The following is a 25,953-nucleotide window of genomic DNA, read 5'->3' as shown; positions in this document are numbered from 1 at the left end:
GCCTTGGCACGCTTCCTGACGGTTTTGGGGTTCGTTTGGCCAGGGGCACATGGCATGTTGGCCCTGTGGGTCTTGCATACATGGTTAAAACCGCTGTGTGGACGCTTCATTGTCGGATCCCTAATGTATTTTGACGCTGGTGTGGAATAGGACTTGATAAAACCTGACCTTTTAATCAGTTTTTTTCCAGCCAACTTGTATTTCCGAGTATTGAAAATAGTGATTTGGTGCATTACTTATGAATGGCCAAGCTGTTACCTGCCCAAACTGATAATCACATCAGTTTTTCCTTGGCTAATCAGGCACAAGGTATGCCACCACACTTGCCGGAGCAGTTGGGGGTTAGGCGCCTTGCTTAAAGGGATAGTTCGGGATTTTTGACATGAATCTGTATGGCATCCCCATCAATAGTGTCGTGCAAACACACTGACTTATCCCTGACGGCATCCTGTGAGTCCAGTTCTTGTCCAGTTTTGGTCCAGATGAAAGTAGTCCGGCAAGTTTGTTGGGGTCACGAAAGTAAAACGTTTTTCATCTCAAAACAGTATGTGTTCAAAAGAGTGATATATTTGCATCACAAAACCGTTGCCAAATAAAAAGTCAGACCTCGAAATCGCTTGGCACTATTTTCTCTCCCTTCTGATCACTGCGCCTCCGCCAGGTGACAGCCACGGCTGTTTCATTCATTGTTTACTGCTAGCAAAGTTAGCGACATGTCTGACTACGACAGCGACGTTGAAAACATCGACTTCATCTCACAGCCAAAGGGATATCTTTATGAACCCGAATATACAGATGAAGAAATTCGCCAGATGGAGTTAGAACGGGCAGAGAGAGAAAGGGTGGACAGAGAAGTGGAAGAAGGTGAAGCTTGTTAGCGCCGCTGATCTGAACTCCTAATCACTGCCAAACAATGGGAAAGGTGTTGATTCCTGCGCAGATGTCAACATGACAGCGCGCAGTGATACCAAGGGAGACAAAATATAGCGCCAAATAATTGCGAGGTCTGACTTTTTATTTGGCAACGGTTTTGTGATGCAAATATATCACTCTTTTGAGAAGAAAAACGTTTTACTTTCGTGACCCCAACAAACTTGCCGGACTACTTCCGTCTGGACCAAAACTAGACAAGAACTGGACTCACAGGATGCTGTCGGGGGTAAGTCAGTGTATTTGCACGACACTGTTGACGGGGATGCCATACAGATTCATGTCAAAAATCCCGAACTATTGCTTTAAGGGCACTTTAACCAGTCCTGCTGGTCCAGGGAATCAAACCAGAAACTTTTTAGTCCCAAAGCTGTTTCTCTAATCGTTAGGCCATGGCTTCCCCCAAAAGGTCCATTGGTGCATTAAGGTGTATATTATTTGGGTTGACTTCTAGTATTTCAAGTTTGACGGACTTTTCTGAAATGAAGTATCCTCTGCTGTCATTTCAGTACAGCTTTGCCTTGTTTTGATGTAATCTCGTTTTTGTGTACTTTTATATTGGAATTAAATTTTTGCTCAGTATTATAATTAGTGGTCAAAAGTGAAGCATAGTTTTTTTTTTTTTTTTTTTAAATATCTCAGTGTGAATATTTCTACATAATAGATATTTAATTCGATGCCTATGTTGGCCCTGTAAGCCAAGGGTATATCTGTTGTCCCCGTCCAGATAAACAAACCTTGAGAACTTGGACTACAAGGTCCTATTCATGTGATCAGTATAACGGTGTGTGGCAGCTGAATTTTGAGAGTGAATATGTTCATAAACGTTTTCACTGCACCACGTAAAGAGAATAGAAAGCTGACCACCTTCCTTTATTTCCATCTTCCACAGGTTTGTCTTTAAGGGAGCGAAGTTGTAATCTTCTCCACTCGACCTGATTCCCCAGCCCTTCGTTCCTTCACACATCAGTTCAGACACTGGTTTACTCTCCATCCAAACACACACAGTAAAAGAGGATCTACTGGAAGTCGCTTCAGATGCGGAGGAGCCGGAGATTGTGAGACCTCGGGGTCGTTCAAGGTAAAGTAACCATGACAACACACTCAAATTTAGTCACATGCTTGATGAGGGTCTGAATGTCAGGGATTTGCATACAAGCAGGATTGTGTAGATGAAGAGCGTTTGTGAATTAAAGCTGAGGCACAATGGGTGCGTGATTTGAATTATTTAGACTTGGGAGCCATCGATGTCATTTGTCAGACCGTGTGTGTGTGTCAGTCATACATATGGGTCCGTCTCAGAAACTGGTCTCTTATTTGGGACATTATGGTTTCTAATTCTTTTTTTTTTTTTTTTTTTTTGCTTTTACTTAACACTCAATGTTTCTTTTGTCATGTTTATTAAGAAAGATAGCATCTCGCTTTATCTGGCCTCCACTGTGGAAAATTTTAATGATGTTCTGAAGTTCACTCGCGTAACATGGAAACGTATGCATTTAAAAACCTTCTTTTAATAACCAAGGAATATCTTTTTCTGTACATATTTGTTTCTTTAAATGCAATTATTGGACAAACATACACATATATATATATATATATATATATATATATATATATATATATATATATATATAAAATTAAATTTTACCTCTTAAGGCCAATTTATGCTGATAACCCAGTCCTCGCAGATAGCGTCGCAGACAGTGTCTGCGTAGCCCCCCCACCTTCGCAGACGCTCTGCGCGCACCTCCCAAAAATTGTGACCACCGCAGAAGCCTCGCAGACAAGAGGGCTCTGATTGGTCCACTCTACATCCGCTGTACACGCACTTCCGCTTCCCTACTTTCCCGGTTTGGTTTGTTTTCACGACCGCCATTTTTAAAAACACGAGCGAAGATGGAGCAGCACGAAGAGCGGTTGATCAAGGAAGTGAGGAAGTACGTACATCTATACGACTCCAGTTCTAGTCATTATAAGTAACCGGAGGATAAACACTCCACTAACCACACCCACCAACTACTCCTAGCGATTTCGCGACTTCGCGCCCCCTTGTGTTGTGGCGGTGAATAACATCGCGCACGCCTATTACTCCCCGCTCAACGATAAATTACAACTGTCTGCGAAAAGCTATCTGCGAAAGCCTTGTCGCAAGAGCATGCAGAGGCCCTTAGTTTCGAATGTTCATCAGTTATCGTACATTTTATTAAACTTTTACTTTGTGCCTGCAGGATGTCATGTAGATACACCCCTTATTTTGTACTAAATTATCAATTAGCTTAATAGTAATACACAGACAAAAGTTTGAAACTGTCGCACAATATCCCATTGATTTATTCAATTATTTGCTTTTTTCATCACTAATGTAACATGGAACCACATGATTTTTAAATTTTTTTTACATCGTTAATTTCACAATCGCTTACGATTCATCCGTTCTTCTCAGCTCATCCTGTGATTATCACTTCTGTTAGGAATTGAAACACTTAGCTACATGTTAAAAAAACCAAAACACTCATTCATTTACAAGTTCACTCTCATAATAAGGAAGTACGATCTCGGACAGCTGATCACTTCCGTGTTACGAACGCAAGATAAAATTGTTAATTCCACAGTTGCTCACAATATCAAGTCTTCTCAGCTAACTGTGTGATTCATCATTTCTGTGAGGAATTGAAAGTTAGCGACATATTTCAAAAAAATTCTCATTCACTCTTTATGGTTTACAAGTTCACTCTCGTAATAAGGAAGCACGATCTCAGACAGCTGAACTTCCAAGTTACGAACGTGAGAGAAAATCATTCATTTCGTTATTTCTCACAAATCACATCAACTTTTTTTTTCTCAGCTCTGTCCGTTATCGCTTCTGAAGGGAAATGAAATGGTCGGCCACCTTATTGTAATAAAATTATTCTTGTTCTCATTTTATGGTTTAAAAGCTCACTATCGTAATAAGGGGGGGCATTTATGACGTGGCCGTTTCCGTATTACGAAAGTGTGAAATTTTAAATTTTCTAATTCCTCATAAATATCAATTCTTCACAGCTAGGCCTGATGGTCATCAAATATTAATGTCAAATAAAATAGTTATTCAATATGAAATGCTTAGAACTAAGCTGATAATGTGGCCCATTATGATCAAATGTTCAAATGACTGGCCGTAGATTCTATCAAAAGTTCGATCTAAATTGACCATGGTTGCAAAATATTGGCCAAAAATACGCATACACTACGAAATCTGAAAAAGAAACATTCTATTGCCTTATACTGCAAGACTAAAACAAAATAAAATTGTCAAAACTCATCTTTTCAGCGATAACGTCCAAACAGATCACCCGCGTAACAGAGAGACCGCAAATGGAAGCACGATCAACTTCTAACTGTTGGAGTGGAAAATTCCATTCTACACATGCAAATTGTTAGTGTGTGTCCTTCCCCGCACACAAATAACACGCTACGGTAAAAAATAGACCACAACTCATTTTATAGCTCAGAAATTCATACCAGACCAGCTACCATCGTAACATATTCTGTAAGAAACATATTCTATACCTAACTTTCAGCTTTCATTTAAAAAAAAAAAAAACAAAATCGCAGATTTATAACTAAATGTTTATATGGCGTAGTGATTAAGTTGCTACTTTTGGTGAGGTAGTGACCTTGACCCTGAGGCTTTCCGTTTAGATCAAAACACACGATCGTATTGGTTTTGGGTTTTGCGGAAAATGGAGTTACAACGGTGATCAAATATTTTGCATGATGTTTTATTACGGTTCTGATTATTCTGTGAGCGCACCGATCCTTAGGTGGATAAAGTTACAACTTAAAATACAATTAGTGATAACTGTAGACTTTTCAGTGGACTACAACCTTAAGGGAATGCGATGTAGTCAACCGTTTGTCATGTCCCAGATCAAGCCGCCATTTTTCCACAAATTTGCAGAATTTTTGCCAAATTCTGAATAGAGTATTCACATCAAAGATTTAGTTTTATCTGTATTATTTCTTTCATCATTTCATTTCAAATTAAAACCAACATCACCATTCAAAACCATATAGTTTATTGACTGAGAGTATATTTAGTGGGGTCCCCCCACAGTACCCAGTTCCTGAGACAGACCCCCACAGTACCCAGTTTCTGAGACAGACCCCCACAGTACCCAGTTTCTGAGACAGACCCATGTATATGTAAATAATTTTTTTGGAGTACTTCCTGATACTGAAATGAGAGACTTTAGTATGAAGCAATCAGGGGTTTCGGGGAAAGGGTTTAATTTTTTTTTTTAATTTAGTGATGCTTGTTGGATCTCTTCATGCTGAGTGTTACATTTGAGATATTGCGTTTGTTTTAAACAGTCTATTTAAAAAGTGTATATAATGCTGTACTGTAATGCTTTAAAATTAATATACATCATTGGTAGCGACCAAAATGAATTAATAAAGCAGGGGGGAAAATATAAATAATTTATCATCAAGCACAAAACTATCGATAAATCACGGCTTCCGCGTCCCGGAAAAAGGCAGCCTTGCCTCAGGGCTAATCTCGCATGACGTCCCACGTGGAACCCCAGTTATCTGGGTCATTTCCTTTCATCTGACTCTGTGCTTGTTTACTCACTGAAATTGGATATTGTTGATGGAATCTTACCAAAATAGCGATGTGAAAGCGCTGCGTTGTTTGGATGTTCAGATTCATCTACAACAGGACGTTCGGTTCATGAATTTCCGAGAAATGACACGAATCTAAAGCGACAGTGGGTGAGGTTTGTGCAAACGGAGCGGGCAGATTTTGTGTCACCTACTACTAACAAATCTGATTCATCACGTGTTCACCACCACCAGAACGACCACATGGCAATTACTGGAGTAAAACGAAACTAATAAATGAGATTTGATCTGACATTTGGACAGTTTGTCGATTCCTCTATTATCACCCACTTCATATTTAGTGTAATTATTGAAAGAAAATAAGTGTACGTTTTAAAGATTATATTTCTGCATTTATTGAGGTACATGTAAATATTTTCCCTATATTTTGCAGCGGCCAGCTTAGAATAAAAATCCACAAACCAATCTGTGTTTCCAGTTCTCTCTGGCTGGTGGTGCGCTATCGGCGGTGAGCGGGACTGTCGTGGTCTGAGTGAATTGGCGTCTGTTTTTTGTCTTGGGGGCTCGAAAAGAACCATTTACTCCGGAATATCCTTGATTAATCTTCTACCCTTTCATCCGACATATAAGAATCCCAATCACTATCAGAATTCTCTCCAAAACGTGATTCCATATAGAAACTGGTCTAATCACTGCTGTGCACGGGAATGAAATTGATACCGGGATCTTTGTTACACGTGTGACATCACACACCCCTTCGGGATCTTCTGGACCAGTCTCGGCAGATTCCGTGGAAATCAGCTGATATTGATTTTCCATCAATTTATGGCCTTTTGGATCAGCTATGGTTTGAAAACACATGGTCAACATAATGATTGTTGCTTTGTACAAGGAAGAAAGTGAGGCCATCCTTAAAAAAGATCTGTTTCCTGTCCACCGGGTGAGCAAAAAAATTTTCGGGAGGGAGGGATTTTTTTTTTTTTGGTAATTCGTTCTTTTTATTTGCTACAGACAGTTTTTAATTCTGCCCAGCCAACCTGCATTAGTTCCATAAACGCTTTTTTTTTTTTTTTGTTCAGTTCCGTTCTCATTTTGAATAGATCTATTAGGTTCTCCTACAGATCTGTCAGGGTCATTAACAAAGTAGGTAATGAATTTCGCATAACAAAACTCAAAAGCTGTTTGTAACGTCTCGGATGGATCAAGATCAAACGAATTTTCCAGTAACGGTTTGTGATGGTCCGACACACGGACTTTTTGTAGTTCTAAGGTGGGGTTTACCTTAGACCGTATCAGCGGATCATCAGATTAACGTTTTTAAAACGATTAGTGTGCACACAGCAACGCCAATACACGGATACGCTCGGCTCTGCAGGCATCCTGCGCTCCAAATCACTCCGCCCTGAACAGCGAGTGCCCTCTGGAGGGTGCGCACTCCGGCCCTGCGCAGCTCACAGAGCGCGCGAGTGAAGCGCACGAGCAGTGATTCGGGACTGAGCCGCTGTGTGTGAGATCTCAGTGCATGTCGGGCATGCGCGTCACTTACCACTTGCAAGTGGAAGGATGGCAAGCCTAAAGACAATCATAACTACACAATGGGCAGTATTTGCATCAGTATTTGCAGTATTTTCATACTTTTATACTCTTTAATGAAAGGTGATACAAGGCGGAAGTCCGCGCCGTTTTTCAGCAGTCGCATCACATGACCAGCGCCAGCGAATCAGGAAGGTGGATGTCACAGTGACGTTGTCCAATGACGACGCCAGCTAGAGCTCAGCACAGCGTATCCGCGTATTCTGAATGTTTACGCAGCACCGGACCAGACACGATCTGGATTGAATACGTGGACCCTGGCGGATTCCCATTTCCAGGCGTTTCCAGGCGGTTTAATGTAAACGGACAGTGCATCCGCGAAGAAAACGAGACAGATACGGTCTAATGTAAACTTGGCCTGAATTGACCGTTAGGCCTAGTTCGGATGAAATTGCACTATTAAAATGATCACTGAATGATTTGTTTTTCTGAATCTTTACTATTTTGTTGTTTGCTAGAATACCATTTTGCGATTTCACACTGAAGCAAATGTTTGAAAACTCCGGATCTGCTTCCTTCATGGTGGCTGCCATTTTTTTGTGCCACACGGCGCATGCGCAGAGCTGATTCGATTCTATATTCTGCGCGGAATGAGTAAATGTCAAGTTCAAGTTTAGATTTACGAACCTGAAAAAAATGTCGAAAAACCGGCATTAAAAAAAAAAAAAAATTTCAACCGCACAAACGGCACTCACCCGGCCGGTGGACCGGAAACAGAACATTTTTTAATAATGGCCTGTGTTTTAGGGACGTTAATAGTGTGTGAGGGCGGCTGGCTTGAGCGCACGAAGCAGCTTCAGTGAGACATTTTTTAAGGGAGGAGACAAACCACGTAAAGTATCCTGAATAGAAATTTATCTAAAGGGGTGTTCACACGGCAACTTTTACTCCGGTGTAGCACCGGGGCTGCCCTGGTAGAGCGTTCACACGGTACAAAGTTTCAGGGGCTACACCGCTATAAGCTGCTTAAACCGGTGCAAATCTAACCCTGCTTGGGAGGTGGTTTAAGAAATTTACTCCGGAGTAAATGCTAGTTTGCGGGGCAGCACCGATATAAAATGGGACGTCTGAACGCTACAGGGGTAGACTCGCTACGCGTGAGGAGAGTTGATTACATACGGGCATTGTATAATTTGCATCCTGGTATTTTGCGCTTCCAGAATAGCGAATATCAACAACAACAGAACTGCGTGTCTTCCAGTGTTGCCAGATTGGGCGGTTTTAAGTGCATTTTGGCGGATTTGAACAGATTTTGGGCTGGAAAACGTCAGCAGTATCTGGCAACACTGGTGTCTTCATCCACGTTGTTTTCCCGGCGCTTGGTGATGCCATGACAACCGGGAAAAGGAAGTACATTTTCACGCATGCGCATATTTCATTTCCGCATTATTACTATCGTATAGCACGGTCGCAAAAACTGCCGTGTGAACGCAAGTGGGGCTGCACCGGTGCTAACGCGCTTCTCTCTAGAAAGCAGGTTTGTGACGTGTGAATGCTCCACAAAATTTACGCCGATGTAAGATATATCGCAACAAAATACATCGGTGCAGCATCGATGCAAATATGTGCCGTGTGAACACCCCTCATGTCTGTAACACGACACATGGCGGTTGTATGTGCACATCCTGCCCCTCCCCCGAAAACATTTTGACCTGTATATGTTAAAGCCGTCTGATTATACAGAGGATTCAGCCTCATCGCTAGCGATTGAACGCCCTGATATCATGAACGATCTCATTCTACACAAAAAAAAAAGGTGCATAAATAAACCGAAGTTACTGGGATACTGGAACAGCATCGCTAATGTCTCACCTGGCAAAGTTGACCCACATTGTTCTCCTTGTGTATTCAAACTCGCTAAGGTTTGCGCTGCTTCTAATCTGGCCTTCTTGGCAGATCTTTCTTTCATCCTGTTGCTTCTTGATCCTGCAAGATGAGTTTTCTTTCATCTTGATCTTATCGTGTCCTAATTTGAGCGTTGGTGCCCAATCTGGATTTGTTTTCTCGCGTCGGTTTGCCAGCGATCCTGCAAGGTGAGAAGCAGAGCGTTCGTGCGAAAGCTCAATTTAATCAGCAGAAAACAGAGCTTTAATTAGCAATGAACTCTTGCTAGATATAAAGTGGTCACCACACACATGCGGGTGTAATTAGCGTTTTCCTCAGTTAAAAGTCTTTACGATGTACGTTTTTGAACCACAGCATGTACACGGTCCGTTTTGTCGCCGTTTTAAATTATTTTGGGAATTTTTAATTTCTCTTCGTCACGTGTAGGATTCATTACCGCAATTATATCCCATACACAAAGTAGGCATTCGTTCTTCAGAAGCGAAAATCATGAAGTATTGCAGCAGCTCACTTGTGAAGCACCGGTCCCTCATTGTTATCATCCAACATGGCGGACTTCCGGTTTGGGAAATGAGCGTGACGTCACTTGCACACGAAGAATCGTCTGCTTTGTAATAGCTGAACCAGGACGTGTATTAAGCCAGTCGCGTTGACACAAGCACACAGTTGAGGTTCACGGCAGCTTATTTATTCAAAGATTAGGAATAAATTCACTAGGAGATCACATGCAGGTAAGTGTACTTGTTGTTTTTCTTGGTTTACTCAGCATGGTGTTTGTTCGGATGAGCTGATCGTGTCGTTTCATGAGCCGTGAATGAAGTTGGTGTCATGAAACCTTGCACGTACGTAGTAGAAGTATAACCTGGAGCAGAGGGGAAGGTTTTTTTTTTTTTGTTTGTTTTTAAACCCTTGGGCAAAGCCACCAAAATTTTACTCGGGTTTTTATCAGATTTGACTGGTGATTCTATACATGCAGTGTTATGTCCTGGTGGCCATTGACGGTGCAGGTTTATTTGGCTCTCCCCGGTCATTGAGAGAGGGGCCTGCTCATGTTCTCCTGAAGTAACTACCCAGGGTCGTTACCAAGATGGCTACCAAGTGGTGAAACTTGCCTATGTTAAAAATGAACTCATAAGGGGTGTTCACACGGCACATATTTGCATCGATGCTGCACCGATGTATTTTGTTGCGATATATCTTACACCGGTGTAAATTTTGTGGAGCGTTCACACGTCACAACCCTGCTTACTAGAGAGAAGCGTGTTAGCACCGGTGCAGCCCCACTTGCGTTCACACGGCAGTTTTTGTGACCGTGCTATACGATAGTAATAATGTGGAAATGAAATATGCGCATGCGTGAAAATGTACTTCCTTTTCCCGGTTGTCATGGCATCACCCAGCGCCGGGAAAACAACGTGGATAAAGACAGTAGTGTTGCCAGATACTGCTGACGTTTTCCAGCCCAAAATATGTTCAAATCCGCCAAAATGCTAGCCGAGTAAACTAGACCCACCCGCCTCGCGGCCAAAAATATATTTTTTGCCTGCGAGTGGGTCTAGCCTCGCACCATATCTACAAAACACCCCGGGCATCAAATCGTGCCCGCCAATCACAACGCAAGGTTTTTGTTTGGATTCTTTGGGCGGGCTTTTGCAGGAGTGACGACAAAGCTGCACGACGCTGGAGAAAGCGCAACAGGAAAGATGGCTACGGCTAGTGAACAGCGCGCGTTTGACTCCGCTTTGGAATCAGTTTTAGAAGAATTAGACTTGGAGTTTTCGTTGAAACATGAGCAGGAAGAGGCTCTCCGCTCATTCCTTTTCAAGAAGGACGTTTTCGCTGTTTTGCCGACCGGCTATGGCAAAAGTCTGATCTACCAGCTGGCTCCGCTCGTAGCAAAAAGGATGGGGCTAGTTTGTGCAGTACGAAGAATTAATAAACAGCTTTGAAACATTACTTTTTGATTGTTTCTTATTTTCCCGTTATTTTAAATTTAAGGGAAATTATTTCACCAAACACCCCTAAATAAAAACTCTCAAAAACAGTTTAAGCAAACACTTGAAAAAAATAAGTGTATGTTAAGTATGTGGTACAGACTCCAAACTTGTGGTCATTATCTCCAAACTTCTTAATATCTAGAACCTGTTTATTAATTAATACGCATTTTGAAAAATTATTTATTTCAAGGTCTCCCCCACTGCTTTCTGTCGCTCTGACTACGTCACAGTCACTGTTGCGCTGACTGGTCAGAGCGTTGGCCTATACGCACAGAGACCGTTTGAAAGACAGCGGGTTGTTCCTCCCACACCCTTTGGAAATGTCTACGAGCGAGGCCAGACTAAATATTCACATTTAGTCTGGCTTGCCAGGCTACCAAAATGCACTTAAAACTGCCCAATCTGGCAACACTGGAAGACACGCAGTTCTGTTGTTGTTGATATTCGCCATTTTGGAAGCGCAAAATACCAGGATGCAAATTATGCAATGCCCGTGTGTAATCAAGTCTCCTCACGCGTAGCGAGTCTACCCCTGTAGTGTTCAGACGTCCCATTTTACATCGGTGCTGCCCCGCAAACTAGCATTTACTCCGGAGTAAATTTCTTAAACCACCTCCCGAGCAGGGTTAGATTTGCACCGGTTTAAGCAGCTTTCAGGGGCTACACCGCTATAACTTTGTACCGTGTGAACGCTCTACCGGGGCAGCCCCGGAGCTACACCGGAGTAAAAGTTGCCGTGTGAACACCCCTAAAGTGTAGATCCTGTTGGGGGGGTGGGGAAATTAAAAAAAAAAAAAAAAGTTCCTCGGTGCTCACATGTTTAACAGTTTCTTTGCTAGCTCGCTTCACTGCTCCGAAGTCAGTATTTATATTTGTAGCTACAGTGTCGTGTGCTTACAAAAGTTTGTGTTTTTCTGGAAGCCTGCCTCTCGGTTAGAAGGTATGTCATGTCCCAGATCGAGAAGGAAACGTCTGCATGTGGTAATAGAGATCTTGCAGTCACGTGACCGGAAAGTACATAACCGCCATCGTGTCGGTCAAAAACACCGCTGAATACTGCTGCACTCGTGTACAGAATGGATCAATTTCAACCGACGGACTACACGGCTCATTTTTCTAATGAACAGATAACTAGATATATGTCTAAAATAAACGATCTACAGATTAGTGACCCTTATGGCTTTCCGGACGGAGTTTTCACGACCGGATTTTGAACTGCCAGCGGAATACCCGGACGTGTATAATTACCTCATCAACTTTCCCTCGCTGTTCAGTGGTGAAGCACTGCGTGCTTATAAATCTCTGGACAGTTTTCTTTACAGAAATTCAGGATTTGTCAGCGACTCAGATGTGGCATCTTGTAAACAAAAAAATGATCCTCATTGGATGGGTAAGTCACTTAAGTATTGAGTATAGCACTGACCAGCCGATTATAGAATAGAATGAGGTAATTCCAAATCGTCCGTGGTGTTTACATGGATGTGGCGTTGGAGAGGTAGAGGCTTGGCAGTGGAGATTTGAGTAGCTGTTTTCTGAGCTTAGTCAACAGGCCGGCTCTGCCTGCAGCCTCGCTTTTGCTTCGGCTCCCGGCGCCGCCTCCTTCGCTTTGCTTCCGATAACAATCCACGGAGACCCCGCTGGTCTCGCAATCTGGTCTCGTCCGGAATGTTTTTTTTTTTTTTTTCTCGTCCGGAATGTTGTGCATGCGATGGAAATCGCTACAAACCTTCATTTTCTGCTGGAAACCAATGTCCGGCAAGTCCATACGGTTGTAGTGGATATTGAAGTCCGGTACAGACGAACAACACGCAAAAATACACACAAAAAACATAAAAACCGTGCACAGGTAGGGAGAGCTTGTAGCCGCAGCCGTTGTAGTAGAATTGTATATAGTAGGGTTTTCCAGAAGAAAAGGTAGAAGTAAAAGCAGAAGTAGAACCAGAAGTAGAAGGCGGAATATGGCGTTTGACCGACACGATGGCGTCTGTCACAATCTGGATCGGCTGTGACGTCACATGCAAGATCTCTATATGTGGAGAGATTGAGGTGTGTGTGTGTGGGGATCATTCACCAATGGGGTTGAGCACCCTATGGACAGTGCAGACGGTTTTTGTCTGTAGGTCAGTTCCAAGGCCTCACCCTCTCTTCGGCATCCATTAATTACTGTCTCTCACACACAGACAGGCGCACACAAACATCTCCTCTTTTCCTTCACCTCCTTCTCACAAGACATCAGTTTAATCACTGCTACTGACTTTCTGCCTGCTCCATCCTCAACTAATGGTCCTTCGTGCGTGTTTGTGTCTCGGCATGGTGGGAGGTTGCATAGTATGTGCACACAGTTTCCATGTAACACTAGCCTCGTTTACTTCCACGCTCTTTGATGAACTGCATCACTCCCATTAAGGTGTTTGTGTTTAGGTTGTGGCCAGCAATCGGCTTTGGTACAGCTGCTAATTAAAGACTGTTATAACGAGCTTGGAGGAAGGAGGGCTATATTAGCCCACTGCCCGCAGTAGGACCCTTTAACAGCTCAAGGCAGAGCTTTAATCACTGGAATTTTTGGTTGTGGCATTGTTTGCGGTAGGTACTTCGACCCAACAACACGTAGAAGGTATTCGTTCTTCTTCATAACGCCGAATGGCATGTTTTGTTGGCCTTTTTAAAGAAGCTCACTTATCTGGTCCTGCTTGTAATGTGCGTACTTGGAGGTTGGTATCAGTTAGTCATACTATAATGAACCAATTTCCTCTGGAAGAAAGGAAATACCCTTCATAAAGGCCTAAGTCATGCTGAAGAGGTTTTTTGAGGTTGCCATGAGCTTCTGCACTGATTCCTATCCAGGGTCAGACAGACAACGGGTTTGGGTCCTTCGTCGTGTAATTACAGAATAATAATGGAGAACGGACTGTTTAAGCCCATATTGATTGATTGCACGCTAAAGGAATCGAAGATTGAATTGAATGGTGCTTTTAGGTCTGACAGTGTATGCATGTTTATTCTATCCACGTTCACTGGGTATGAGCAATCGTGCGCTTTGATTGGCTACTGGCAGATTCTACCATAACAGAGGCCAGTTAAGTCCCATCTCCTTAAATTGTTGAACTGATTATTTTGATCATTCTGTTAAGTTTTTCTAGTAGCATTCGGGGTCTTGGACATTCACAGTAAATTTTAGGACAGTAGTCCTGGTAACTAACTAATAAAAGCCTGGCATGACAGACATGCTAAATGACAATAGAAACACATCGGTTTCTATCATCAAAATCTGACAGACAAACTAACGTCTACCATCATATTCTGACAGACACTCTAGATCAGCGGCCCCCAACCCCCGGGCCGCGGACCGGTACCGGTCCGTGGGTCATTTGGTACCGGGCCACACAGAAAGAATAAATAACCTCAGGGGTGATGGCGTTCCGGCGCGCCGCGCCGGATTTCCGGCGCGCCGTGGCTGGGGGAAAAAAAAAATCTAGTTCGCCCATTGTCCTGTGTCATTCTGAGATGCGCAGATAGACAGTAAAGGGAAAATTCCCTTTACTGTCTATCTGCGCATCTCAGAATGACACAGGACAATGGGCGAACTAGATTTTTTTTTTTTTTCCCCCCCAGCCACGGCGCGCCGGAACGCTATCACCCCTGTAACCTGCACTATTTCCGTTTCATTCATTATCTGAGTCTGATCGATGTTTGATTTTGAAAAATTACCGGATTCGCTCCGTTACATCTGTCTATAACTCACGCTTGACCAGAGCATGTGAGCGGAGTGGAGCGGCAAGAATTTCGGTCCTCGCTCACGGAGGTGGTCGCTCCGCTCGCTCCCCGCTCAATGTCGCACCATGCCGCTTCGCCCGTTACCGCTCAGCACTCCACCAAGATTGCATCCCGCTCCACTCCACGCTCGCTCAAAAAATACGTGCACGCATGCGCGTAGCGGACGCGGAGCACTTCCCGTATCTCTGCCCTCTGTCCCCCGCACTTTTTACAGCCGTTACAACCACTTAATTAATTTAACACATTGAAACGCGTTTTTCCGAGCCGCCTCTAAACGCATCATGAGCAGGCGGAGCGCAGGTGGCAAACAAACACCGCTGTCGTTCATTCTGAGCCACGTTGGGCATGCTTCAGACTCGTGATGCGAGCGGTAACGGGCCGAAACTGGAGCGGGCCATTGCCTCGCTCCATCCTTCCCATCCTTGGAAAAAAAAAAATCCCGCTCCGCGCTCTTTTCAAAATTCGTCCGCTCTGCTCTTGACGCATGTCAAGACGCTTATCTCAGCGACCAAGAATGTTGGAGAGAGGACATTACTCATGTTATGTTGCTGACGCGATGTTACGAGGATGCTGCTAATAAAGTTGCATACGAGTACACAGTGGATTCACGTTTATTACTATATTTAGAAAATACCACAGTTTATCCACCACACCTTAAAGGCTGGTCCGTGAAAATATTGTCTGACATCAAACCGGTCCGTGCCGCAAAAAAGGTTGGGGACCGCTGCTCTAGATGACAATAGCAACAAAACTGTTTCTTACATTATTAATCTGACAAATTTAGTAATAATATTAAATACCTCATCACTAGAACAAAATAAAATATTGAAATAAAGATAAAATTTATTTTCAAAATTGAAATATCAACAATAATTGTCAGAACAGTGACGATACACACGACTGTGTCACTTTCGCGGGGAAATAACACATTGAAACGGCCTGTCGGCTGAAAGGGTCGCAAGCGGCTCTGATTTATCTCAACTTACGATAGTTTTCCTCCAGAAAAATTTAAATATGAATGCACAAATATATTCTCAATGTTTCTATCGTCAAAAATTTCTATCGTCAGGATAGCTGACTGAAAATCTTACCTTGATTTATTTGATGAAATCTAGCTGTCAGAACTCCAAGTCTTGCCCGGAAGTAAATGTCTGCTGTCACAAAAATCATGCGCAGTAGAATTTCCTCTTTGCGTCAGTCAACATGTGCGTGGCGAGGGCTTGAATTTTGCTATCGTCAGGTGCATTTGACTGACAGACTGACGATAGCATTTTTAAAAAAAATAACTGTGGGCTTCTCTCGTGAACGAAATAGTTTTTTCGCTGTTAATCTGTTTCAACTCTATCTGTTGACACCCAAAAATGATAAAGCCTGCTTCCACACGATAACTACCAAAGATCCATAATGGCCGAGTCTATCGTCAGGTCATCTGACAGAAATTCACTGACGATAGCAACAGGGATAATGAAAGGGATTTTTAAAATGGGAGTTATGTCTGTCAGATATGTCAAAGAAATAGAACTTTATTCTTTAAAAATCTTTTATTGATATACTCAGTGTATTTTTAAATGACGTGCTGTTTTAGAAGACCAAATACCATATTTTCAATCTTGAAAATATTACCTCACTGAAAAAAGGACAAGAAAATTTTCTTTTGTGGGCAAGTGGTTAATGGATCCAGTTACGGTAGAATCTGCCTACTCTACTATTAGCTTTATATCCCGTGAGTAGAAAAAACAAAATGGCGGAGCATGTTGCTGAACAAACCGAGGACGAAATTAAAAAAAAATAAATTCTGCTTGAGAAAACAACCACAAAAAAGCAACAAAATATGGAATGAAAGTAGTTAAGAACTCCTTTAAAAAATAATAATTATAGCTTTTTCACAAATTGCTACGGTCATTTCACTGGTTTGTTTCCATTCTGAGCAGAAATGTTGTCGGAAGTTTTGTATAAAAATTTTTTTATTGAATTTGCTAGAAATAAAAATGCTCCGTTTTTTTCAAAATCTAGTGAATGTGGATAGAATAAAACAATTAGAGACTGTGACTAACTGACTAAAGTCACAGTAATTTGCACTAGCTGTTACAAACTGGGACGTTTGGTCTAGGGATCGACCGATATGTTTTTTTTTCAGGGCCGATACCGATACCGATTTATTATGGAATTGGGATGCCGATAACCGATAAATGTAAACATTATAATTCACATGAAATTAAACATAGCACACACTGACACAGACCTTCATATCCATGAAATGTATGTTTAATTGTAAAATTGAACATGAAATTTTGTGCAGGGAGATGCCAGCAGCATTTGTACAATAAAGTCAAACATTAATTAGAATAAAATGAGAAATAAAATAATAAAATAAATATTCACCAATAAAATAAATCACTCCCTACTATATTACAGCTCACCATTTTCAGTGGAAAATAAATGAAAATACACTCTGGTTTCTTTTACACTAAGAACTAAGTAAGACTTACCAACTTCAAGTAGTTTTTAAATAACAAATCAAGTGTAGGGAGCTGCCTGCAGCATTTTTAAAAAAGTAAAATCAAACAAAGTCGGCTATCACTCCCTATTATGTAACAACTTAACAAGTAACCATCTACATTCTAATGCTTTTAATGCCCAAGCCTAATATTCCCAATTTAGGATTATATTGTAGTGAAGGAAGCACAGTTGCTCTGCATGTTAAAAGCTCTGGTTAAAAGGAGCGGCTGCTCCTTTAAGAGTGTATCGCTTTCCGAATCAGAAGCGCTAGCGAGGAGAATCACTTGCGCAAGAATTATAAATACTAATCACACCTGGCTTGTTTAAATGTTCAAATAGCGCTTTATAAAGTTCCCTAACATATACAAGTGCAATGCGCTTTCTGAGCACGAGTCACGTCATGAAGTTTACTCATCACCATAACAAATAGCCAGTAGACTCGCGCTAGCCTACAGAACACAAACACTACGTTTTATTTCGTCTTCCCTTGACCACCTCTCTGTATGGCTGTCATTCTACTGTTTGAGTAGAACTACTGACACATTCACAACGTTTCCAGACGGGGATTTAAAAATGACTGCTTACTATGGACAACATGACATGGAGTTTCAGCGAGACTAGTTGGTTGTAGGCTAATTCAAGTGCTTCCTTCCGTAAGCTAAGTTTGCCTGGCTACACAGATGCAAATGGACAATTTTAACGAGTAGTAGATGAAGAATGTAAACATATAATGATGTTGTGCTTTTGCAACTTGTGTGTTTGTGACTTATTGCGGCAAAAGCAGCGTGTCCTTACCTTGAAGTGGGATCTGCTTCTGCCCGAGTGCCCAGACGGGCGCCTTGAAACAGTTCACAGCGGTTAGCTACGGGTGTTGATTGGCTGTATCTCTTGTGCCAAACAAATCAGATGTTGTGGTGGGTGGGACCGTGTTCTTGAACTCTGAGAGGCGAGTGCAGGAAAGGACGTGCAGTGACAGTCGCGTTAGGAACGAAATGGCTGCAAAAAGGCATGTTATCGGCATATCGGTGGAAATTATGGCCGATACCGATAACCCTAAAAATGCAGAATATCGGCCCGATATATCGGCCAGGCCGATTATCGGTCGACCCCTAGTTTGGTCACCACGCTATACAGATCCGCAACCGTAAGAGAGAGAGAGTGATGCTTAGTGAGGGGAGAAGTTGCACCCTGAACAAAAAATAATAAATAAATAAACTGATTGGGAAAAAAAAAGAAAATTGACCATGTTTATAAGTGATTGAAAAAAAAAATCTTGTTTTCATGGATCATTCTGGTTCGGTGATCCAGATCAGCACCAAAAGTCATAGCAACGTAATTCAGCTTAGAGGTATTCTTCATGTAAAATTTGGTGATGAGTGAGTGGTTGAAAACTGAGGGAGAGAGAGCATCCTAAATAAATAATAGTAATGAAGTAGAAAGATCCTGAGTGGGCGTAACAGTTTGCGCTAGCGCAAATTATTCATTCCACTCATTTTCGTCATACCTGGCTTGTAGCCAACTTGGTACGTCGCGCCTCATTAGCTATCAGCTCATGTATGACTCGATGTCGTGGAATAACTGTTAATCATATGTACTTCTGTGTTTCCTGGAACGTTGACTTGTTAATTCTGAAATTGTTAAAATAGGTGGTTGAATATACTGTATATTAACGCTGTCGATGAATGAATAGATCCGTCTTAACAATAGGAGTACAGAACGTTTGTCACATTAGCGTGTTCATCAGGGTTTTTTTTTTTTTTTAAGTATCAAAGTGCTTTGGGTGCTGCACGAAAATCATAAATGTTAAATGATACTTTGATAAAGCAACTACCTGGCACGCATTTTGGTGCACACATCTGTTCTGCCAGAGAAGAGCTTTTCATAGCTACACGTGGCACACGAAGCTTCAATTACCATGCTGTTGCTGATAGTCTGTTAATTGGCATGTGGTGACCGTGAGCTGCTTGGCTGAACTGCTTAGTTGCAAGTTGCGTAAGACTGTCCTCTGCTAAAAAAAAAAAAAAGCAGTTTCACCTTATTATATACTGAAATAACAAAGTATTTTAGCCAGCTTTCACCAACTGTACACTTCTATACAGATTGGATGACGATAAAGACTGATTTTATCTTATTCCTGACATCTTGGTTTGGACAAACGCTAAATCTGTTCGCTCGCCTACTAGACAAGTGAAATCTCCAGCCTGCTGTCCAGTTTAATGTTTTTGTAGCCTTGACTAGCCAAAAAGCGGTAGCTCACGTGTTCTAATATATGGTGAACTAGTTTGCTAATTAATACTGAGGAAGGAAATGAACACACATGTGATTATCATCATCTTGCAGGGTTTCCAATGTTTGCGTTCTCAGCAAAAATGCAGCCAGGGTTTGGCGACTGTTTCAGCGATGAGATTTGATATTCTGTCCCTGCACAGCATGTAATGGATATTCTTTGAGTTCAACAAGCATCTTAATTTCCTTTCAACATATTTAACCCTAAAGGGACAGCATGCATCTGTGGCGGCTTTGCACTTTAATTTTGCTCAGATTCGTCAGTATTTCCACATATGTTTTTGACTCAGAAAAGACCTCTGGACGACGGGGGTGCTTTCAGACCAAACGGCTCTATACATTCGAGAGAGGAACTATCCACTAGGGAGCTCGCCGAGAACTACAAACGGCCTCTTTTTAATAAACTCCACCAACTTTGTTGGAGGAGGTTCTGGTTTTGCCTCAGTTTGTTCCCAGTGTAACTCGTAGTGAACGGATTTTGATGAAATTAGGAGGAAAGGTGAACCATGGGCCAAGGAACAATTAACTAGATTTTGGTGCAAATCTGGAAATGAATGTGGATTCAGATTTTATTTATTTATTTTTACACTCTGTTCCCACTGTAACCCAAAAAGTAGTGAACAGATTTTGATGAAATTTGGTGTATGAATTTAGTATTATTCTCAATTCAAGTGATATATTTGAGTTTGATGTTGTTCTATGTAAGTAGGAAGTGACTTGAACCGCATGCCGTTAGCAGGAAATGCTAGTGAATATTTTTATATTTCACTTAGACACGTCAAAATTGTGCTGTATTTCCTCAGTAACGTATACGCTCAAGAAAGCATGGACTTTGCTGTCGGTCAGTTTTTCCATTTTCTTAAATGCTAATGTTAGCTGTTTACACGGCGAACATTTTACACAGATATCAGGGTTTTTTTTGTCCCCCCCCCCCCCCCCCCCCCCCAGACAAATGGTAGTTCCCAGTGCTTCATTGGTCGAACGCAAGCCAATCACTGTACACTTGTGTCACTCATGGTTCCTCTTGTGCTGGGAGAGCACCTACCCTGAAACAGGTGCTAAAAAGAACCTCTGATACCGCTTTTCCACCAAATCAGTTCCAGGGCTGGTTCGGGGCCAGTGCTGGTGCTGGTTCACAACTCGTTCAACTTGCGAGCCAGCTGAGAACCAGTTTGCTTTTCCATAGGTCAGGGTGCTAAGGGAAGCCACGTCATTACGTCGCTGTATACGTCAGTTACGTCGCTACATTTGCATAAACCTTGGCGCGAATATCGACGCAAAAACAACGCGGAAGAAGCAGCAGCAGCAACAACAACAATAATAATAATAATGGATGACTTCGCGTTTGTACAGCTGCTGCTTTTCGTCGCTTAAAAATGGCGATCTTTCGCGGTCTTATTGTTGTTGGTCTTAACAACTCCGCCCCCCCTGCTGACGTAAGCGGTTCTTTCTTCTGGCCCAGCAGAGAGTTGGTGCTAGCCTGGAACCGTTTTTTCTGGCCCAGAGCCAGTTCTTTGTCAGTGGAAACAGAAAACCCGGTTCCAAACTAAGCACTGGCCCCGAACCAGCCCTGGAACTGCTTTGGTGGAAAAGGGGCAAAAATGGTGTTCTCAGTTCCTGCAGTATTGACACACAAAAAGAGGGAACTCCCTGTAACGGTTCTAAAAGCTATGAGTCAAGTCAAGTTTATTTGTATGGCGCTTTTAACAATAAACATTGTCGCAAAGCAGCTTTACAGAATTTGAACAACTTAAAACATGAGCTAATTTTATCCCTAATCTATCCCCAATGAGCAAGCCTGTGGTGACGGTGGCAAGGAAAAACTGCCTCAGACGACATGAGGAAGAAACCTCGAGAGGAACCAGACTCAAAAGGGAACCCATCCTCATTTGGGTGATAACAGACAGCCTGACTATAATATTAACAGTTTTAACATGAGGACAGTTTCGTTGATGTTATAAACTCTTCATTGATGGAAACTTGAGTGCAAAACTGATTCATGATAACTGTAGTCCTAAAGTTAGCAAGACAACTGTAGTCCTCAGCCATAAAAGCATTACTGTAAGAGTCAAGAGCGTCCTCCAGGTATAACCCTCAACTATCCTCATGGGGCCGTCCTTCACAGGAGCGGTGCGATAAAACTCCGACCAGACACAGGGCACCAGGATGGATCAAGTAGGTCCGAGGGGCAGAAGAGGCCAGCATCTCAATCCCAGGACCAACATGTAACTCGGAGGGACAGATTGGGGGGGGAAGAGAAAGAGTTCCTCTGGTCCAAAAGTGCCTCATGTACACCAACATGCACTGACTGGTCAAAAAAAAAAAAATCACGCACACTATTATTTCGTTGAATGCATTTAGCTTTGATTACGGTGCACATTCGTCATGGTATTGTGTGGTTTTTTTTTTTTGTTTTTTTTTTGACCGTCTTATTCAACGTCTCAACACTTATTTCCATCCAGGGTTGCGTTAGTTTTTTCGCCGAGATCTTGCATTGACTGGAGAGTCAAACTCCGTAAAGCCTTCTCCAGCATATCCCAAAGACTTTCACTGGGGTTAAGGTTGAGACTCTGTGGTGGCCAGTTCATGTGTGAAAACGATTCCTCACGCTCCTTGAACCAGTCTTTCATAATCTGAGCTTGATAAATCCTGGCGTTGTCATTCTGGAATATTCCCGTGCTATCAGGGAAGGAAAAATCCATCGATGGGATAACCTGGTCATTCAGGTCGTCAGTTGACTTCATTTTATTGCCACATAGCGTTGCTAAGCCTCGAGTTGACCAAGTGAAGCAACCCCAGATCATAACACTGCCTCCAGAGGCTTCAGTGGCCACTAGGCATGATGGGTTTATCGCTTCACAGGCTTCTCTTCTTACCCTGACGCACCCATCACTCAGGAATAGGGTCAGTCTGGACTCATCAGACCACATGACCTTTTTCCATTGCTCCAGAGTCTAATCTTGATGCTCCCTAGCAAATTGAAGCCTTTTCTCTTGATTAGTCTCACTAACAAGTGGTTCCCTTATGGCCACACGGCTGTTTTAGTCCCAATTCTGTGAGTTCTTGTCACCTTGCATGTGGAAATGCTTTTACTTTTATGAGCGCTACTGTTTTTCATATTTAAAAAAAAATATATATATGATCCGACTTCACCAGGTGTTTAAATGATCTCTGATCAGTCAGTCAAGATTCCTCCCCGATCATTTCTTCCATGAAGTTGATGGTTCTCCTCCATCCTTCCAGGTTTTAATAATGCATTGGACAGTTGCTGGGCAACTACGACTAATAACTTGGAAAAAAAAATTGTTCTGGGCACATTGGCAATACCTATTGGCAATAACTTCACCCATTATCTTTTTCAGTTGCATATTGCTCACTGGAAGAGAGAGAAAAATTTCAACGTACGTCTAATACGATCAGTTTCACAGCCTGATATTGTGGCACATTGACCAAATCATAAAGCATAACATGACTGCAACAAAGAACTTGCTTCTGAGTGGATATTGCTGGCAGTGCTGCAACCTAGATATTTTTTTTGGGGGGGGACAAAACAGAACATTCTCTCTGAGTTAAACATTAAAATACATTGACGTTATGTACTTGTAAAATATTCAGTTTGAGAAACAAGATGCCACTGATTAATTTTTGTTGATCTTGGTAAACCTGCGTTCTACTGAAGCTGTTCAAGTTGGCCTTTATTTTTAGAAATGGTTCTTCCTAATTTGTGATGAACAGGATGTTGCGTTATGGTTTAGCATCTGCCCTTATCTTAAATTGTATTTACTAACATACAAGATTTAATACTGTTCTGTAGATATCCAACGGTGATTTGAGGATAGTTAAACTTGTCCAAGCAATCGGTGCTCAAGCAAGGTCAGCTTTCTACAAAAGCAAATATTGGCATGTTGTATTAGTCTAATACGGATGGCTGACTTTTAAACTCGGTCTCAATTTCAATAAATCACTTTTTTTCTTTTTCCTCCTTGTACTGTGGAACGGAGGGAGCAGGTAGGTCCTGTGTAGTGAACAAGAATTTGTACGTAAATAAATGAAGAAAATCAGGACAGACATGAGTTCAGATTTGGAAAGTGTGTCTAGGTGTCCATTTGACGCTACAACCCCAGACACAGGATGATCATAAACTTTGGTTTAATCTCTCATGTTCTTCTCAGTGTTTGCACATTGTTCATTTGGAAGTCTCACTATTGCCCCTTTTCCACCAAAGCAGTTCCAGGGCTGGTTCGGGGCCAGTGCTTAGTCTGGAACCGGGTTTTCTGTTTCCACTGACAAAGAACTGGTTCTGGGGCCAGAAAAACCAGTTCCAGGCTAGCACCAACTCTCTGCTGGGCCAGAGGAAAGAACCGCTTACGTCAGTGGGGGGGCGGAGTTGTTAAGACCAACAACAATAACAAGACCACGAAAGGTCGCCATTTTTAAGTGACGAGAAGCAGCAGCTGTACAAACGTGAAATCATCTATTATTATTATTATTATTATTAGGGCCCGAGCCCTATAGGGCGAAGGCCCTATTGTTCTTGTAAGAGTTCACTATTATTAGGGCCCGAGCCCTATGGGCGAAGGCCCTATTGTTCTTGTAAGAGTTCACTATTATTATTCTTCTGTCTTCTTCTTCCGTCTTCTTCTTCTTCTTTATTTTTCTCCGCTGTTGGGCCATTTTCGGGGCGCTTGCCATGGGCGAAAACGCACGAAATTTGGCACCAGTTCCGAGAATTGCCACCGCTACTCAGAACCAGAAGCCCAAACTTGGCCGGGGCTCCGGGCCTCTATAGCGCCCCCTAAGTCGTTGTGATTTTGGCCTCCCGCATTAAGGTGCCTGGGTGCCATGTAGTTTGTAGTAGTGGCATGCCATTTGGTACGCATATGTATCTCACTAAGCCGGACAAAAATGTGATGCCAATGCATTAGCCACGCCCAACAGGAAGTGAGGTAATTTCACTTTTGTGCGAAATGCATGGCCACGAAGACGGCGCAACTCCTCCTAGACCCTTCATAGGAATGTCACCAAAATTGATACACATCATCTACAGACTTGGCTGACAAAAGTTACTAAATACGTTTCACGTAGGATAAACCGTTCAGAAGTTATACGTCAATCAATTTTCGATGCAAAATTTTACATGCTTAAAAATTCATTACAAATCTTCTGATTGCTCAAACCTGCTCATACTTCACTCGCATATCACTCATTGGGCTTCTGACATGTTACCCAATTTCTGTTATATTTCGCCACTGGGGGCGCTATTTTTGGGCAAAAATTCCAATCTTTCCTCAAATTTGGACAAACTTCATGGCCACCCTCTTACTACCTCCCATGTCATATATACCGCATTTTGGAAATTTTCGTCCATGGGGGGCGCTGTTTTTGGCCGACGCAATTGCTTCAAAACGGGTTTTTGGTAAATAACTCCATAATGCTTTTCCTTCACACCACTACCTTGTGATAGTGCGTTGCTGTTGTAGACACTTATTTTTCCAACTCATAATCGCTCATGTACAGCATAGCGCCACCTACTGACATGGGAAAAACCAAAAAATTTATTCTTCAAAAATCTATATCTCATCTTCTATTTACTCAATTGTCATCAAACTTCATACGCAAACTCTTCATAGCGCACCTGACATCTACACCAAATTTTGTGCACTTTCGCCCCTGGGGGTGCTGGTTATGGCAAAAATGATATTGCAGCTTCTGATCTGTCAAACTTGCCAAGCAAACTCTTTACAAGACCCTTATTGGGGCGCTTGCCATGGTCGACAACGCACGAAATTTGGCTCCTTTTTCTTAGACTGCCACCGCTACTGAGAACCAGAAGCCCAGATCCAGGCGGGCCTCAGGGCCTCTATAGCGCCCCCTAACTCGTTGTGATTTTGGCCTCCCGCATTAAGGTGCCTGGTTGCCATGTAGTTTGTAGTAGTGGCATGCCATTTGGTACCCATATGTATCTCACTAAGCCGGACAAAAATGTAATGCCAATGCATTAGCCTCGCCCAACAGGAAGTGAGGTAATTTCACTTTTGTGCGAAATGCATGGCCACGAACACGGCGCAACTCCTCCTAGACCGTTCATAGGAATGTCACCAAAATTGATACACATCATCTACAGACATGGCTGACAAAAGTTTCTAAATACGTTTCACGTAGCATAAACCGTTCAGAAGTTATACGTCTATCCATTTTCACTGCAAAATTTTACGTGCTTAAAAATTCATAACAAATCTTCTAATTGCACAAAACTGCTCATACTTCACACGCAAATCACTCATTGGGCTTCTGACATGTTACCCAATTTCTGTGATATTTCGCCACTGGGGGCGCTATTTTTGGGCAAAAATTCCAATCTTTCCTCAAATTTGGTCAAACTTCACGGCCACCCTCTTACTACCTCCCATGTCATGTACACCAC

General features: G+C 42.3%; 1 protein-coding gene across 4 annotated transcripts in view; it reads left to right on the top strand.

Moving 5' to 3' along the window:
• The window catches only part of bcl9 (BCL9 transcription coactivator), a 150,285-nt gene that overhangs the window by 6,872 nt on the left and 117,460 nt on the right, over positions 1–25,953 (top strand). For all 4 annotated transcript variants that reach the window (XM_060898814.1, XM_060898813.1, XM_060898812.1 and 1 more), the window contains exon 2: positions 1,823–2,011. The gene's annotated coding sequence lies outside the window, so the exon portion shown is untranslated. The remainder of the gene's footprint in view (positions 1–1,822; positions 2,012–25,953) is intronic.

The sequence above is a fragment of the Neoarius graeffei genome, chromosome 18 (genome assembly GCF_027579695.1).
Source record: "Neoarius graeffei isolate fNeoGra1 chromosome 18, fNeoGra1.pri, whole genome shotgun sequence".
Lineage (NCBI taxonomy): Eukaryota > Metazoa > Chordata > Actinopteri > Siluriformes > Ariidae > Neoarius > Neoarius graeffei.
This window is presented reverse-complemented; position numbering and strand designations above follow the sequence as displayed.